Source organism: Oncorhynchus keta, chromosome 36 (genome assembly GCF_023373465.1).
Source record: "Oncorhynchus keta strain PuntledgeMale-10-30-2019 chromosome 36, Oket_V2, whole genome shotgun sequence".
Taxonomy (NCBI): Eukaryota; Metazoa; Chordata; class Actinopteri; order Salmoniformes; family Salmonidae; genus Oncorhynchus; species Oncorhynchus keta.
Genome location: NC_068456.1, coordinates 5,270,058 through 5,288,040, shown reverse-complemented (window position 1 = coordinate 5,288,040; position 17,983 = coordinate 5,270,058). Strand labels below are relative to the sequence as shown.

The 17,983-nt window shown below is 42.0% G+C and overlaps 1 protein-coding gene and 1 pseudogene across 3 annotated transcripts in view; both read left to right on the top strand.

The window, feature by feature from the left end:
- Positions 1 to 153: 153 nt before the first annotated feature.
- Positions 154 to 17,983, top strand: part of LOC118369510 (sorbin and SH3 domain-containing protein 1-like) — a 76,411-nt gene continuing 58,581 nt past the window's right edge. Inside the window, exon 1 of one of the 3 annotated variants that reach the window (XM_035753940.2) lies at positions 154 to 737. The gene's annotated coding sequence lies outside the window, so the exon portion shown is untranslated. The remainder of the gene's footprint in view (positions 738 to 17,983) is intronic. The other 2 variants (XM_052498369.1, XM_035753941.2) reach the window with 2 other exon arrangements.
- On the top strand, positions 14,905 to 16,850 carry LOC118369388 (E3 ubiquitin-protein ligase TRIM35-like; annotated as a pseudogene).

Genomic DNA, 17,983 nt, shown 5'->3' with positions numbered 1-17,983 from the left:
TCTTTCTTTCTTTCTTTCTTTCTTGTTTCTTTCTTTCTTTCTTTCTTTCTTTCTTTCTTTCTTTCTTTCTTTCTTTCTTTCTTTCTTTCTTTCTTTTGTAACACTATCAATGATCTATTGTCTGATGCTTTGATGTATATTTCATTGTCAACCTGCACAACACAACACACTATTGTCCGCTTACATTTGAGTGTATTTTTGGCACTTCCATATAGCTTAATTGACAAGTGAGCCCAAGATGGATCCAACAAGTTAAACGTATGGTGTATTCATGTATCACATTTGCACCTGTTCCTGAGTGCATAGTGGTCCTTCAACCAGAAATACACTTTAGAAACACAAACTTCACCAAACGTACGACTTACTACCTCATAGGCTACAATTAATCAAATGCATTCAATTCATCTCACATGAATTTCGCATTTTACAAGAGTTTACTTAATCAAATTATCCGTCAACATTCTAATTATGAAACACGCGTAAGAAGCCTGTAATGTAAGAGCGATGAAGATATCCCATAATAGGACATAATGACGCCACCTCCATCATTTCTCCTGTCCTCGAGGAGGGAAAGACGCATGTATTTGAGCAAGGGGTGAGATGCGAACGGTGTCGAGGATATTGGTGGGTGTGTGTGCCTGTGTGATCGCTGTGGCGACTGTACATTGTAGCAGAGACCTCGCTGCCGCGTGTGGCAGCGATATTGATAAGGAACACTGGATTGCCACTCTACAAAGGTAAACATTTGTAATTTTATTGTCTGCCTTTCTCATATGCTTCATTTTGCTCGTCAGATAAATATCGTGCATAAAACCGTTTGGATTGCCACTCTACAAAGGTAAACATTTGTCATTTTATTGTCTGCCTTTCTCGTGTGCTTAATTTTGCTCGTCAGATAAATATCGTACATAAATAAGGCAATTTGCATCATGCCCATGTTGGATAATTTCGCTCCCCTGACAACATAAACGTTCACAAATGTGTCTTTCATTTGATGGCTCGAGTGACTTGCGTCAATAATATCACGAGTGTTTGATTGTAATTCTAGCACTTACCTATTACCTGCACTGATGCGCTAAATACCGCAGTGGAGACACATCCATCTGATATCTGCAACCACACGACTAACCGCCGCTCATCCTTGTGTCGAGACACTATAGGTTTGTAAAAATAGAGTATTCTAAATATTGGAACTAAGGAATAAAACGTAGTGTTTTTTTGTTGTTGCAGGGAACGCTACAAGCCGCGTGCACATTATTGAACACCGTCACTTGAACTCTTTCCAAATGATTTTACTCTTGATTAGTTCACAATATTGAGGATTTTTTTTTTCTCTCGTAATAGCAGAAATAACATATGGCAACATGGTATGTAGGTAAACACATGAATGACATCATTGGTGTGTATGGGCTGTAATGCACATAATACAGCACTGATAGGTAACCCCGTTCAACTTTTGTAGGTACAGTACAGTATAATAACGCGTGGATGGCTGTCTACTTACAAACTAGCATCTCAAAATGTGAGTGTGGGAAAATTGAGTCCAGAGCTCCTAAATTCCCATTGTTATTGTCTTCTCTTTGCGCTGCATTCCCCTGTAGAGTATAGGCCTACCTGGTTCTCTGTGTAATATGTGTGGATGTGTAAAAATGACACAATGAATAACATAAAGCTGTCTGGAAGTCCATACTGTGCTCTGAAGTTGGACTTAATAGGATTGCTGCATCACTCAGTGAATGAGCTGCAGTATTAAACAGGCAAGACCAAGAAAAAACAATAGACTACTCGTGGTCACCAAGTGGGAGATGAGAACCTCAACCTCTGGACACCGTTCCTTGATAATATATATTTATTTTTACAATTTATGAAGATTCTGGATTATCGTCACAAACCCACCCTTCACCCATAGAGACGAAAGCACCTGAATGCCCCATAGGGACTGAATGTACAATAGTTATTGACACACTGAATGGCTACCTCCATGTTCCTGACAGTTTCTCTGACAAACAGGCAGGCTTCCTGATTTAGTGCATGTGACATGTACTTTCACACAACGGGGAGGGGCATGGAGGCGCTCAGTAACCACTGAATGACTGACCTCAGGATTGACCTGTGACCTCTCTCAGGAGGGAGAGCATGACAACACTGCCTCATTCACGTGTCTACACGATAGTGTTTTCGTGTCAACATCTACACCCATTCAGCCCATGTGTACCATGACTCTGCCCTGTCCTGCAAGACCAATTTGAGTACTCCTGTGAACCAGTAAAACCTCGAATCCAGTGGATAGGTCCGCTCAGGACTGCAGCTGTAAACCGTGCTACCATGTGAGCCAGCACACCTTTCAGACAACCAAGCATCCATCACCACTATATACATTTACATTTAAGTCATTTAGCAGACGCTCTTATCCAGAGCGACTTACAAATTGGTGCATTACCTTATGACATCCAGTGGAACAGCCACTTTACAATAGTGCATCTAAATCTTTTAGGGGGGTGAGAAGGATTACTTATCCTATCCTAGGTATTCCTTAAAGAGGTGGGGTTTCAGGTGTCTCCGGAAGGTGGTGATTGACTCCGCTGTCCTGGCGTCGTGAGGGAGTTTGTTCCACCATTGGGGGGCCAGAGCAGCGAACAGTTTTGACTGGGCTGAGCGGGAACTGTACTTCCTCAGTGGTAGGGAGGCGATCAGGCCAGAGGTATATACAATGGAGGACTGTTGTCTATTGTCTAAGGAAACTCTCTCTTTACCAGAAACATTTACCATGAACATGACATACTGATCAACATGCTGAATGGGTGACACATTCTGTAACAGTTGGCGAAGGATCTGTAGTGCTAAGAAACCCCATGTGCTCTGTCATTTAGAATGAACGCGCCCCACACACATACCGTATCAATGCACTCTCTTTAAACCTTCACGTCCGACCTGTCCTCTTAGTCTTTACCAGGCGTCGCTCAAACGTTGGTGCTAACTTTTTTCCATTCCAAAATATTTCCTCATGTATGGCCATATTCTGCCTCAGTGTTCCTATGCTGACATGTCCAATGGCACAGGTGCATTGCAAACTCAAATGTCACCCCGTAACATGTGAACAGCACGCAATTGTATGCACCAACTGCCGTAAGTCGCTCTGGATAAGAGCATCTGATAAACTACTAAAAAGGAAAATGGAAATGTAAGTACACGGAACAGTTATTTCTTTGAGAGAATTGTCTATGGCTTGTTGTTTCTGACTTCCCAGGCGGATGATTAACGTCTTCTCAGGCTGATGATTAATTATTTGTGTTGAGTGGTAAATATTTGATCAATCCTTTAGAATCATGTTACTTGGACCCCTTTGAAGTGAGAAGAACAACCACGAGACACGAATCAAAACTGAATTTCAGATTTGTCTCAAGAGGTGCTTTATATGTCCATTATAAGGTTATTTAACATCTTTAGGATCTTAGTCAGAAGGGAGAATTTTCTATCTATATATATATATATGGCATTTAGCAGACGCTTTTATCCAAAGCGACTTACAGTCATGTGCACATTCTACGTATGGGTGGTCCCGGGAATCGAACCCACTACCCTGGCGTTACAAGCGCCATGCTCTACCAACTGAGCTACAGAAGGACCAAAGCCAGTTTATGGTAGGCTAAAGCTAGACAGGTTTTATTAGTCTCTAAATGCATTTATCCAACTTGCATGTATTTTTTCAGTACAACAGGAAACCAAGGCAGGGTTAAAGCCAGCATATTAATCTAGGAGTTGTCAATTATTATGCATCAAATATCCAAATCAAAAGCTTTTATGTCATATTACTTGATGGCATATGATTTGTTTACAGATCCTAGACAGTACCAGATAGTGAGTGCATTTGAAAACAACATTCTCTTTATTCTCAATAACTGATGGTTCTCTGGGCAGGCCGGATGTTTCTGCCAGACACACCAGAAAGGTTTCTGTTTCCATTCTGTGTTAATGTTACTGCACGTTGCCTAGCAACCTCCCTCCTCCCCCTTTTCTCCATCTGCTCCAATTGGCCAAAGTGGATAGTGCTACATGAAGTGTTGTGCTTTGGCTTTTCGAGGTCTGAGCACACAAAGAGAAGCCCACCAATGGAAGTGAGTAAACAACAAAGTGAATAGAGAATTTATGGTTTGGTGATTGATTTCTTGTCACTCTCTCGCTGGCACTGCAAGCTGTGGTGGAAAGACGAAGGGAAAACAAAACACTTGCTGACTGCTGTTTCGACAAAAGCATCTAGTCTTGCTATATGCCCCACTCTGCACCATGCAGGCACCGTAGAATATCAAATGAAAATGTAAAAGCCAAGCATTTGTTTACTTCTATTTTTTATTTTACCGTTATTTTACCAGGTAAGTTGACTGAGAACACATTCTCATTTACAGCAACGACCTGGGGAATAGTTACAGGGGAGAGAATGAGCCAATTGTATGTACAAAACATTAGGAACACCTGCTCTTTCCATGACAGACTGACCAGAGGAATCCAGGTTCAAATCGTGATCCCTTATGGTCCACGATTATAAATCCACTTCAATCGGTGTAGATGAAGGGGAGGACACAGGTTAAGAAGGATTTTTAAGCCTTGAGACAATTGGAGACATGGATTGTGTATGTGTGCCATTCAGAAGATGAATGGGCAAGACAAAAGATTTAAGTCCCGTTGAACGGGGTATGGAAGTAGGTGCCAGGTACACTGGTTTGAGCGTGTCAAGAACTGCAATACTGCTGGGTTTTTCACACTCAACAGTTTCCTGTGTGTATCAAGAATGGTCTACCACCCAAAGGACACCCAGCCAACTTGACACAACTGTGGGAAGCATTGGAGTCAACATGGGCCAGAATCCCTGTGAAACACTTTTGACAGCTTGTAGAGTCCATGCCCCAACGAGTTGAGGTTGTTCTGAGGGCATTTCACACCGGTTGACCTCCTCCTTCTCTGCAGCAACCCCAGCAGCTGTGCAGAGCCCAACTGAGTGATCCGGGACAACAGCATCAATGTAACAGTCTTGCTTCCATCCCTCTCCTTGTCCTAACCTGGGCTTGAACCAGGGACCCTCTGAACAAGCATCGTTAGCTATCGCTCGAAAAAAGCCGGGGTTCTTGCAGGGCAAGGGAAACAACTGCTTCAAGGTCTCAGAGCGAGTGATGTCACTGATTGAAATGCTGCTAGCACGCACAGCTAACCAGCTAGCCATTTCACACCAGTTACATATAGTACTGTCGTGATGAAGCTGAGTGCCTGCTTATCCAAGTGAAATATAAAGCTATCATTCTTGGAGCTGCCAGATAATAGGCTATCAGTGCCCTTTAGTGCTTGTGTCACGGTAAGAGGATAGACAGACATGAGGTGGCACACTTAAAAATCGGCAGATATTGAGACATTTTTAGAGACCTGCTTTTGTTACTTTTGTCTAAGTACTTGAAATGACTGGATTGTTGCATTGCTTTTACATTTTTCAATATATTTTTTTTAGATGTGTAGCTACTGTAACCTATGACAAAATAATCAAGTAGTCAGGTCACACAACCACTCAGGGAGTCATAACAGGTAGGACACTCAACAGTATGTAAGCCTGCATTTCATGTCTGAGTCAAAACACCACCCTGAAATAAGGGGAAACTTTCAACACTCTCAGGACATAACCTGAAAATTAATCAACGGACACAAACATGTTAGGTTTCGCCATTGTCTAAGTCAGCAAGAATCCACCTAAGGTCGTGGCTTGTCCTCTGGCGGTCTTCCAGTTACAGAATGATCGAATCTTATACTCTATGTCAGTCAAATGGCATCTGATCTATATCTATATTGTATGTTTAAAAAAATAATAATCCCGGTTTCATATTTGTATTGTTTTGTACTTTTTACCAGGTGCCTAACAATAAGTATAATTGTTTATCCTCTCTCTATCTGTGATTCTTGGTGTATTCTCTACCAAGAGATCTTGGAGGACAGCCTAGAGTCCTTGTGAGGCAACCGTATCATCCTTGGTAAACTTTCAGCTCAGTGACATTCTTATTACACTGGCTCTAAAAGCTGAGCTGTCAGTTTGTGCTCAGACCGGCTCTCTAAAAATGTCCATATGAGACATTGTGTCCATGTGATGAGCCAGCGCCTTCCCCAGGACCTTCACACGTGCCAAGCCCAATCTATCCTCAGGCTCTGGTCATTGTCAATGCCCAATAACTGTCAGGGCTTTTCATGGCCATGCTAGCTAGCCGCAGCACCAACAACAACGACTCTCCATTCTCAGAAGCACTAACCTTTCATTAGCCAGCTCAACACACTGGGTGGATGTTTTTCCTCCCGTGAAAAGAGTGACACCTCACTTTATCTTGTAAGAACTCGTAGGATTATCAGAATACTCCAGTCCAGTAGGTATGTGTTGGCCATATTTTCCCTCTCGACAATTACTTATGGTCTTTCCTGAAACACCAGAAACTCAGAAAACTAGAATGTTTCAAAATGGCATGCATTTCCTTTTAGATTGCAGTTGTTTAAAACTGCTCGCCCCTGAACATCCAATGGCTCTTGTGTGGAATGTGTAGAACCCTCGGGCTCACAGCCAGTATGGAAACTGTTAATGGAAGAGAGGGGTCCTCACAATTAGAGGACGAAGCTGTTTCTCTGGCCCGGGCCTTTTCGAGCCATGTTTGGAGATGTTCGGTGAGATCCACGCTCAGCACTGGACAGCTTCTTTCCTCTCTGCCATTTGTTGAGAAATAAAAAAAGTCTAACTATATTGCGTAACAGCTCCCGCTATTTTTCTCTGGAGTACACCAGACCTAGTGGTGAGAGCTATTTTATATATGAACACAGCTCACTTGAAGTCTCAGAATTAAAGTAGGGATCCCTGGCTGTGTGAGGTTTATCATAGTTCAGCTATTTTTTTTTAAGCAAGCAGAGAGCAGTTCTCGAACATGTGGAGCATAAGGGATTGCTACAGCTCACAACCGCTGTTCTCATTCACTGGCAGTGACACTGAGTTACACGAGTTGAAATTAGACCATTTTACTGAAAAAATATACACTTAGGGAAATGTTTTCCACCATACCAGTATCACATTCCTCTCATTTGTCTTTTTCTTTGGCTTTCTTTGTTTTTATTGGATAGTGTTTACATCTCTTCTCATGCTTCTGAGATAGACAGTTGGAAGCTGGAGGGAAAATAAATCTGTCAACCATGCAGGTTTGCAGTTCCACGAAGACCATAATTACATTTCAGTATGTCATTGTTATGCATACATGTTGTTAATGAACACAGTGAAATGAATTGACTGACCAATGTACATTATCAACACAGTAAGAGAGCTTGTGAGTCAAGCCACATGGTTGTCCTGTAGCTAATTCCAGACATCTTGTAATGTCCAGTCTATTCTGCATGGACTGGGTTTGGATGTTTTGATATGATCTGCTGCAGTTGTTGAGTGGGTGCCACATTCCCAGGAGGCATGTGGTGACAAGTCCATCTGGGCACGCCTTGTGCTGAAAGCAACCAGAATCCCAGACTCCCTTGTTGGTCTGAGGGTGAAGGGCCCAGTCCATATCACCTCACCCAGTTAGTCTCAGAAGTCAGAAGACTGAGGAGAAAGAGATCAAATAGAGGGTCTGTCTAGAGTCGTAGGCTTGTTGACTATCTGAGAGAGCTTCCTACTCCAGGCTTGTTGATCTGGTTTACAAAGAATCTTGTAAGTAAAGTGTGATCTATAATGTGATGTATAGAGGGAATTTAGTGTCTAATGGGAAGTGAATTAGAGGATGTGTTCTACATTGCTGTAGCCATCTGTGTTGTGGAGCCTCAGCTGATGCATATCTACAATGAATATGCATTTCTCTGTTAGTCCTGAATCACACATTAGGGAGAGTGAGCTTTATTTAAAAAAAATTGTACACTTACAGTTGAAGTCAGAAGTTTACATACACTTCGGTAGGAGTCATTAAACTCATTTTTCAACCACTCCACAAATGTCTTATTAACCCATTTGGGATGGGGGGCAGTATTTTCACATTTGGATGAAAGGCGTGCCCAGAGTAAACTGCCTGATACTCAGGCCCAGTTGCTAATATCTGCATATTATTAGTTATTTTGGATAGAAACCACTCTGAAGTTTCTAAAACTGTTTGAATAATGTTTGTGAGTATAACAGAACTCATATGGCAGGCGAAAACCTGAGAAAAATCCAACCAGGAAGTGGGAAATCTGAGGTTTGTAGTTTTTCCACTCATTGCCTAGTGTCTATGGGGTGATATTGCCCTTCCTAAGGCTTCCACGAGATGTCAACAGTCTTTAGAACCTTGTTTGATGCTTCTACTGTGAAGGAGGGGGGAATGGGAGCTGAATGAGTCAGAGGTCTGCCAGAGTGGCATGAGCTGGTCACACACGCTCATGTGAGAGATAGCTCTGTTCCATTACATTTCTACAGACAAAGGAATTCTCCGGTTGGAACACTATTGAAGATTTATACCTTCAAACTCAGTGGCTTTTTGCTTGACATCATGAGAAAATTAAGAGAAATCAGCCAAGACCTCAATCCTATAGAACATTTGTGGGCCGAACTGAAAAAGCGTGTACGAGCAAGGAGGCCTATAAACCTGACTCATTTACACCAGCTCTGTCAGGAGGAATGGGCCAAAATTCACCCAACTTATTGTGGGAAGCTTGTGGAAGGCTACCCAAAACGTTTGACCCAAGTTAAACAATTTAAAGGCAATGCTACCAAAAACAAATTGAGTGTATGTAGACTTCTGACCCACTGGGAATGTGATGAAAGAAATAAAAGCGGAAAGAAATAATTCTCTCTTGTTATTCTGACATTTCACATTCTTAAAATAATGTGGTGATTCTAACTGACCTAAGACAGGGAATTTTAACTAGGATTAAATGTCAGGAAGTGTAGAAAACGGAGTTTAAAATGTACAGTTGAAGTCAGAAGTATACATACACTTCGGTTGTAGTCATTAAAACTCGTTTTTCAACCACTCCACAAATTTCTTGTTTACAAACTATAGTTTTGGCAAGTCGGTTAGGACATCTACACATGACATCTATGCATGACACATTTTTCCAACAATTGTTTGCAGATGGATTATTTCACTTATAATTCACTGTATCACAATTCCATCGGGTCAGAAGTTTACATACACTAAGTTGACTGCCTTTAAACAGCTCGGAAAATTCAAAAAAATTATGTAATGGATTTAGAAGCTTCTGATAGGCTAATTGACATCATTTGAGTCTATTGGAGTTGTACCTGTGGATGTATTTCAAGGCCTACTTTCAAACTCAGTGCCTCTTTGCTTGACATCATGGGAAAATCAAAAGAAATCAGCAAAGACCTTAGAAAAAAATTGTAGACCTCCACAAGTCTAGTTCATCCTTGGGAGCAATTTCCAAACACCTGAAGGTACCACATTTATCTGTACAAACAATAGTACGCAAGTATAAACACCTTGGGACCACGTAGCCGTCATACTGCTCAGGAAGGAGACACGTTCTGTCTCCTAGAGATGAACGTACTTTGCTGCGAAAAGTGCAACTCAATCCCAGAACAACAGCAAAGGACCATGTGAAGATGCTGGAGGAAACAGGTACAAAGTATCTATATCCACAGTAAAACAAGTCCTATATCGAGATAACCTGAAAGGCCGGTCAGCAAGGAAGAAGCCACTGCTCCAAAAACTGCCATAAAAAAGCCAGACTACGGTTTGCAACTGCACATGGGGACAAAGATCGTACTTTTTGGAGAAATGTCCTCTGGTCTGATGAAACGAAAATAGAACTGCCATAATGACCATCGTTATGTTTAGAGGAAAAAGGGGGAGGCTTGCAAGCCAAAGAACACCATCCCAACCATGAAGCACGGGGGTGGCAGCGTCATGTTGTGGGGGTCCTTTGCTGCAGGAGAGACTGGTGCACTTCACAAAATAGATGTCATCATGAGGAGGAATGTATGGATATATTGAAGCAACATCTCAAGACATCAGTCAGGAGTTAAGGCTTGGTCGCAAATGGGTCTTTCAAAAGGACAATGACCCCAAGCATACTTCCAAAGTTGTGACAAAATGGCTTAAGGACAACAAAGTCAAGGTATTGGAGAGGCCATCACAAAGCCCTGACCTCAATCCTATAGAAAATTTGTGGGCAGAACTGAAAAAGCATGTGCGAGGAAGGAGGCCTACAAACCTGACTCAGTTACACCAGCTCTGTCAGGGGGATTGGGCCAAAATTCACCCAACTTATTGTGGGAAGCTTGTGGAAGGCTACCCAATACTTTTATTTTGAAGGCAAACCGCAAATTCCACTATTGTGCCTAATCCTTATTGTGGCTAGCTTCACAACCCATAACCTGGTCCGGCCGAGCCTCACTAGCCAGATGGAGCTAGCTGGCTGCTTATAACGTTAGATTTGGGCAACAGGGTTAAGTTGCTGACTAGCTATTTATTTTCATGAACTGAAGTTCAATTTCAATAGGTGAATAACAAGTGGCAACCTAGCTAATACTTACTCACAAGGATTCCTAAATCATTGCTAAGAATAATGAAAATGACTGCAGGTTCTACTGGTCATTGTTTTCAGGCTGGTTATATTGGTGCTATCTAGGTACCAAGCTAAAGCTAGCAACCCCAGTTGCGGTCGAACAAATGATGCTTTATTACCAACGTGGTATTGTAAACACATAGTTCGCTGCCGGGGTTTGCTTGTTTGTAGACTGTTTTGTACAGCTTTGACAGTGCTACTGTATCTTCTTTGACATACAAAGACCCAAACGGCGTTCCATAGTATGTATGTCGTGAAGCTAATAGCAGTGACGCTACTACTTTGTAAATCCGGTAGGGCAGCATCTGAAAAATAGCGCACTTGGTAGTGTGTATCGGTGCTCGACCAGTCGGTGAACGCCAACATCACCCACCACAGAGAGCGGTTGATTGTCAAGGGGAATGATTTCCATTATCTTGGCTTTAATGGATTTCGCCTTTGAGTTGTCCTGCTGAAGTCTTCTTACTCTTTCAAATGACTGCTCAACTTGTTGACTGCTTCATCCACACAGCAGACATTGTGGGCTAGGTTAGGATTGCTGTATTGCATGTGTAGCGTGAAATGTTACATTATGTCATGTACCTACATTATATTAGGTATGCACAGTAGCTTTGACATCGGTTTTTAACATCGGCGTTAAACTAGACATCGGGCGATACCGATGTTGTCATTTTTAGCTAATATCGGCCGATTCTGATATATCGTGCATCTCTACTAAACAGTCTATGAATTGCACTATAACGGTGACAAACGGTGCCCACAAACAGTTAGGGCCTACATAAAGCTGTCCCGACAGCACCAAGTCAGAACAGTCGGCTAAATTATGAGGGGAAAATAGACCAAAGTATTAGGGTGAGGCACAGGGATGTAACCCAGACAAAAGAACGAGGTTAAGACCCGTAATAAGTAGTGCACAACAATGCACGGGACGGGACCCGTAATTACAAGTACACAATACGCGCAGCACGAAAGCCGAAACAACAAAGCACAGGTACTCACAAGACCAACGGACAGTGGGAATGGCCCGTCCGACGCCTTCGCAACTTCGACAGCTGCAACTGGCCTGTCCTACGATGACGCGACTTCGGTAGCTGCAACTGGTCCCTGTGGTTGTCCCGAGGCCGGTGTTGTTCAGCTGCCAGTGCAGCGTGTCAGGAAGTGGATTCTGTCATGGATTCCCACGGTCCTGCTGTTCATTCCATGCACCAGTTCTGGAGGTCTATGTCACCGGACTCTAGGCGTCACTGAACTGTCTCATTACACACACCTGATTCCAATTCCCCTGATTAGTAATTGTATATGTGCCCTCTGTTCACCACTGTCTTGTCCGTTATTGTTCCCATGGTCTTTGTTGTTTCGGCTTTCGTGCTGCGTGTATTGTGTACTCATTATTACGGGTCTCGTCCCATGTATTTATTAAAGGTTTAACCTCGCTCTAAAGGTTTAACATCCCTGTGTTTTTGTATACGTGTTTGTTTTGGGCTTCGTCCCCGTGCCTTTCATGGCATGTTGTATTTTTGGGTGGAGTATTAAAAACTCCCTATTACGTATTCCTGCGCCTGTCTCCAATCATTTATACAAGGTGACAGCAGCTCTTTGTGGACTTTGTGTGATAAAACAAAGGTGTGGTTGAATTTATTCTGCCTCTGTGTCTTCTTATTGTCTCGACCTTTAGGCCAATGTTTCACGTCGCAAGGCATATGAATTAACAGGTTAAAGTGCAAACAACGCCATTATCAATCACAACACAGGTTGTAATGTGCCTTTTTTGGGGGGGGACTTGGCTTCCCCAGTGATTTCTACCCATGTACTGCTATTGATCAAAGCTAGAGCAATGTCTGCAAGATCACATAATGATAGTATTGTACATAACATAACCAAATAATATAGTATAACGTTACTGTAGGACAAAAAACACCTAATTTTAGGATGATTGTGCGAATGGTCACGTATTTCTCCTACACTACCAAAACTCAACACGTTTTTAAGTTGTATTAGTCGGATGTACGTGATGCACTTGGTATACACTGTCCAACAAAATGTGTACTGTACTTGCAGGTTCCTGCTTCACAATGCAACAGTAAGAAATACAATATCATACAAAGTAAATGGCTCAGTAGAACATAATAAACATGTTAGCAGTATAATATAGGAAGGCACAATTTATAGTCCAATTTTTACCAATGTATTGGGGAAGGAGGGGTTGAGTCTGGTAGCAGCAGTTTGTGTGTGTGTGTATGTGTTCTAAGTCACAGAGAGTAAATGCAGGTCATCAGTCCAGATCAAGTGTTCAGCAGTCTGATGACTTGTACATAGAAACTGTCTCGGAGCCTGTTGGTATCAGACCTAATATCAACATCTTGTGGCTGGGGTGTGTGGGGTTCTTGACGATGCTACGGGCCTTCCTAAGGCACCGTTTTTGAGTAGATTTACTGGGCCTTGCGGTCATGGACGGAGAAATTCAGTGTGCTCCACTAGGCAAAATATATGCTTTGATTGAAACAAAACAGGTATGCTACAGTTTGTTAACACCATCTGCAAATAAATGTATATAATTCAAAACACTGTACTTTCGAAACACTGTACATAACTCAAGATTTAAAAATGCACGTTCCCATAAATCTGCCTATTTATTGACACAATACAACACATCACACTCAACCAACAAACAAAAGAAACACGACATTTAAACACGATGACACAACATTGTTCGATCTCATCCTGGGGCCCGTTTTCCCAAAAGCATCTTAAGGCTAAAATGCTTAAGGTCATCATTCGAACCATTGAGACTTAAGATGCTTTAGGGAAACCGGGCCCTGGTCAAAATAGGTTTCAGACACAAAGGTCCATTTCTATACTCTTCCTTGTTTTCTTTGTCGGTCACAATTTCATCCCCCCAAAAAAACAATGTTGCCCAAATGAGAGGCTGCAAGGACATATCATAAATAACAAACAAATAAATAGGTAAACAGCAATAATATCATTAGTGAGTAATGGAAAATTAAATGCCAGCAGTTCAATTTCAAATTATGTACATGATTACTGTACATATCAATTGGCATCTATAAACAGAATTTGTATTAATTACGTAATATAAATGACATATTTTCCCCGTTTTTAATCACTTCAAGACTCAAAACTAAGTACTGTGATGTTTTTGTCTCGTGTGAGATTCAAATGCTCAGAAACGCATAAACTATATACACAAAAGAATGTGGACAACCCTTCAAATGAGTGGATTTGGCTATTTCATTCACAGCCTTTGACAGTTGTATAAAAATAATAAATTGAGCACACAATCGTTCAATCCTCATAGACAAATATTGGCAGTTGAATAGCCTGTACTGAAGAGCTCAGTGACTTTCAACGTAGCACCGTCATAGGATGCCACTTTTCCAACAAGTCACTTCATCAAATTTCAGCCCTGCTAGAGCTGCCCCGGTCAACTGTAATTGCTGTTATTGTGAAGTGGAAACATCTAAGAGCAACAACGGCTCAGCCGTGAAGGCCACACAAGCTCACAGAACGGGACCGCTGTGTGCTGCCATATGTAGCGCATAAAAAAACTCTGTACTCGGTTGCAACACTCACTACCAAGTTCCAAACTGCCTCAAGAAGCAACTTCAGCACAATAACTGTTAGTCTAGAGCTTCATGAAATGAGTTTCCATGGCCAAGCAGGTGGAAGAATGTTACATATGCCTCTAGGAAGAGGCACTACACCTTGCTACAACTCAACTACCCGTGGAGTGAAAGAGGTATGGGACTGTAGGTGCGAGTAAGGATGACAAAGGCAGAGAGTGGTACCGTATGGGGAAAAGGGGCTGGACAGAACCAAAGCAAAAAATATCAAAGCCCCCCTCTCCTACCTTACCTGCCTACCCACTACTTAACTTAGCACCACCCAGTGCGCTAACCAAAATACAGGGGGTGGTCCACCCAGGTCTTAACTAGTGTGCATAGACAGTGAATACTACGAGTTATGTATGCCCGCAGGCCTCTTGCCTAAGCACTATCTAGGTGCCTTCCCTTTCCCCCCTGGGAACAAATGAAACAGAATAATACAAATGTAATTAAACAATTTCAAGAATCAAAACAGTTCTATTGACACACAAATGCTTCAAATCAGCAGTTACAAAAATATTTAACAAAACGTGTCTCTGAGCAAAAACCAACATAGGACATATGTCCATCGCTCTCCTAACAACAACCAACACAGGCGCTCACCCTCATCTCTCTTCTCTCAGCAATCATCTGTCTTCTGAGAACACTGGCTTATATAGCTACAGAAGGAGTTGGTAATTGAAGACAGCTGTTCCTGACGAGAGGGTGGTGTCAGTTCCAATTAGCAATGGCCGACCAATCAGCTACCCACAGCGTCTGCAAAGCCTGTCTGAAGGAATTCTGGAAACAGAAGGGATCTCGAGAATGTCCAATGTGCCGGAAAAGATTGTCAATGGATAACCCCCCATGTAACCTAGCTTTAAAGAACCTGTGTGATGCCTACTTACAGGAGAAAGGTCCGAGATATTCAGCAGGGCCAGATGTGCATTGCAGTCTGCACAGTGAGAAACTCAAACTGTTCTGTCTGGATGATAAGCAGTCAATTTGTGTAGTGTGCCGGGATTCAAAGAACCATAAAAAGCATGACTGCATCCCCATAGATGAAGCTGCACTGGATCATAAGGAGGAAGTTAAGACGGCACTGAAGCCCCTAAAGAATATGCTGGAGGTCTTAAATGAAGTTAAACTGACCTGTGATCAAACAGCAGAGCACATTAAGACACAGGCCCGGCACACAGAGAAGCAGATCAAGGAGGAGTTTGGGAAGCTTCACCAGTTTCTACAGGATGAAGAGGAAGCCAGGATTGCTGCACTGAGGAAGGAAGAGAAGCAAAAGAGTCAGACGATGACAAAAAAAGATTGAAGAGATGAGCAGGGAGATATCATCACTTTCGGACACAATCAGAGCCATAGAGAAAGAGCTGGGAGCCGACGATATCTCATTCCTGCGGAACTTCAAGGCCACAGTCAAAAAAGCAAAGTGCACCCTGTCAAATCCGGAGAAGGTTTCAGGATCACTGATCCACGTGGCAAAGTACCTAGGCAACCTGCAGTTCAGAGTCTGGGAGAAGATGCAGGAAATAGTTCAATCCACTCCTGTGATTCTGGACCCCAACACTGCCCATCCGCATCTCATCCTGTCTGAGGATCTGATGAGTGTGACATACACCAAAGACGCACGGCAGCTTCCTGATAACCCAGAGAGGTATGATGACCTCTTTGTGGTCCTGGGCTCTAAGGGCTTCAACTCGGGGACACATAGTTGGGACATTGAGGTTGGAGGAAATAAAGCCTGGGCTCTGGGTGTGGCTTTAGAGTCTGTCCAGAGGAAGCAAACGATTGGCTTTAGACATGGGTCCTCTGGTGTGCAGTGTAAAGATGGGGAATATACTACCCATTCCTTATCGGACGAATGTACTCCATCCACTCCCCTCAAAGTGAGAAAGCCCCAGAGAATCAGAATGCAGCTGAACTGGAAAAAGGGAGAGCTTTCAGTTGTTGACCCAGTTGATAACACAGAACTTCACAGATTCACACATCCTTTCAAAGAGAGAGTTTTTCCATACATGTCTACTTTACGTTTTAATCCTCTGAGGATCTTGCCAGGGAAGGTCTCTATATCAATTGGTTCCGCCTCTGTCTAAACCAGGTGTTAACACGCTGTAAGTGAGTCGGTAAAATATAATCTTAATCGGTAATTGACAGCACTTATAGCTACTTAAGTCTTTGTGAATACAGACCTTGATATTATAGTTTTTTCTACATGAGTGTGTTTTTTTTTAATAAAGGGGGGGACAAGGGTTGATGGTAGGCCTGTCAAATCATTGAATTTTAAAGGGAAAGCATCAAGTATCATTATCCCATGGGGAAATGTGGGACTTAAGAATGCTATAGCATCCAGAGACCCAATAGCTGAAGAAATACGAACAACATCATGATTTACCTCCAGTAAGGGTGGGGTCCTGCTTGTGTAAATATGTTGCATTACTTTTGCCGTTATAGGTGGGGATTTACATTAGCTGTGTGTTATAGGACAGGACATACATTGTAGATTTGACATCATGACATTGTGACAGTGTGAGGCATTGTTCAAGCCTAATTGACCTATTCACAGTAATACCTATGGTATGCTGGTATTAATATTACCTTTAATAGTTTTTTATTCATGATTTACTTCTTATATATATAAAAAATCTGTCCATACTTTGTTTAGCACCTGATGTTTGTGTCCCAATAAACAGTGACTTCCTAAAGAATTTAAATAATAAACAGAGCTCTGTGTTTTCATTCTCTTACAAGAGGCAGTAAGAGTTGGCAATGGTTTTTAAGAGATTTATGTTGATATGAATTATAGAGATTAATGAGTGATCAGTGGCAACCCGTCATTCAGGGCAGATGGGGCACAGCTTTTAAGCTGTTTTGCATGATATTTTGACATTAATACATGTCACATATCAGTTTGCAAACAATGTAAAAAAAAATAAAAAAAAATAATAATTGCTTTCTTGAGTAAGGCAACTCCAAAGCACAGGTGTTTCAGACTAGCTCAGTACTTTCTGTGTTGATGGGGTAGCCAGCAGAAAATACAGAGTAAGGGGTTGGTAATGTTCTCTAGTTGCACCGTGATTGGGTGATGTTCTCTAGTTGCGCCGTGATTGGCTCAGTGTTCTGTCACTCATAGGGACACGATGTCACCGCCAAATCTAAGGGTAGAGCAAAAAGATTCAAGCCCCTTGGGTGCTGACATGGAGTTACATTAGAAGTGCCCATTCAAGAAAGCTTAAGGTCATTGGCCACAGATAAAATTAAGTCCAATCACATTATACAGTGCCTTCAGAAAGTATTCAGACCCCTTAACTTTTTCCACATTTTGTTATGTTACAACCTTATTCTAAAATGGATTAAAGTAAAACAAATCTCAACAATTTTCAAACAATACTCCATAATGACGAAGCAAAAACAGTTTTTTAATTTTTAATTTTTGGACAATTTATAAAAAATAAAAAGCAGAAATACCTTGAGTATTCAGGCCCTCTGATAAGAGACTCGAAATGGAGCATCCTGTGTCCATTGATCATCCTTTAGATGTTTGTACAATTTTATTGTAGTCCACCTCTGGTAAATTCAATTGATTGGTCATGATTTGGAAAGTTACACTTTTTATTTATTGAATTTTTATTTAACCTTTATTTAACTAGGCAAGTCAGTTAAGAGCAAATTCTTATTTACAATGACGGCCTACACCGGCCAAACCCTATCCAGGACGATGCTGGGCCAATTGTGCTCTGCCCTATGGGACTCTCGATCATGGCCGGTTGTGATACAGCCCGGGATCGAACCAGGGTCTGTAGTGACGCCTTTAGCAC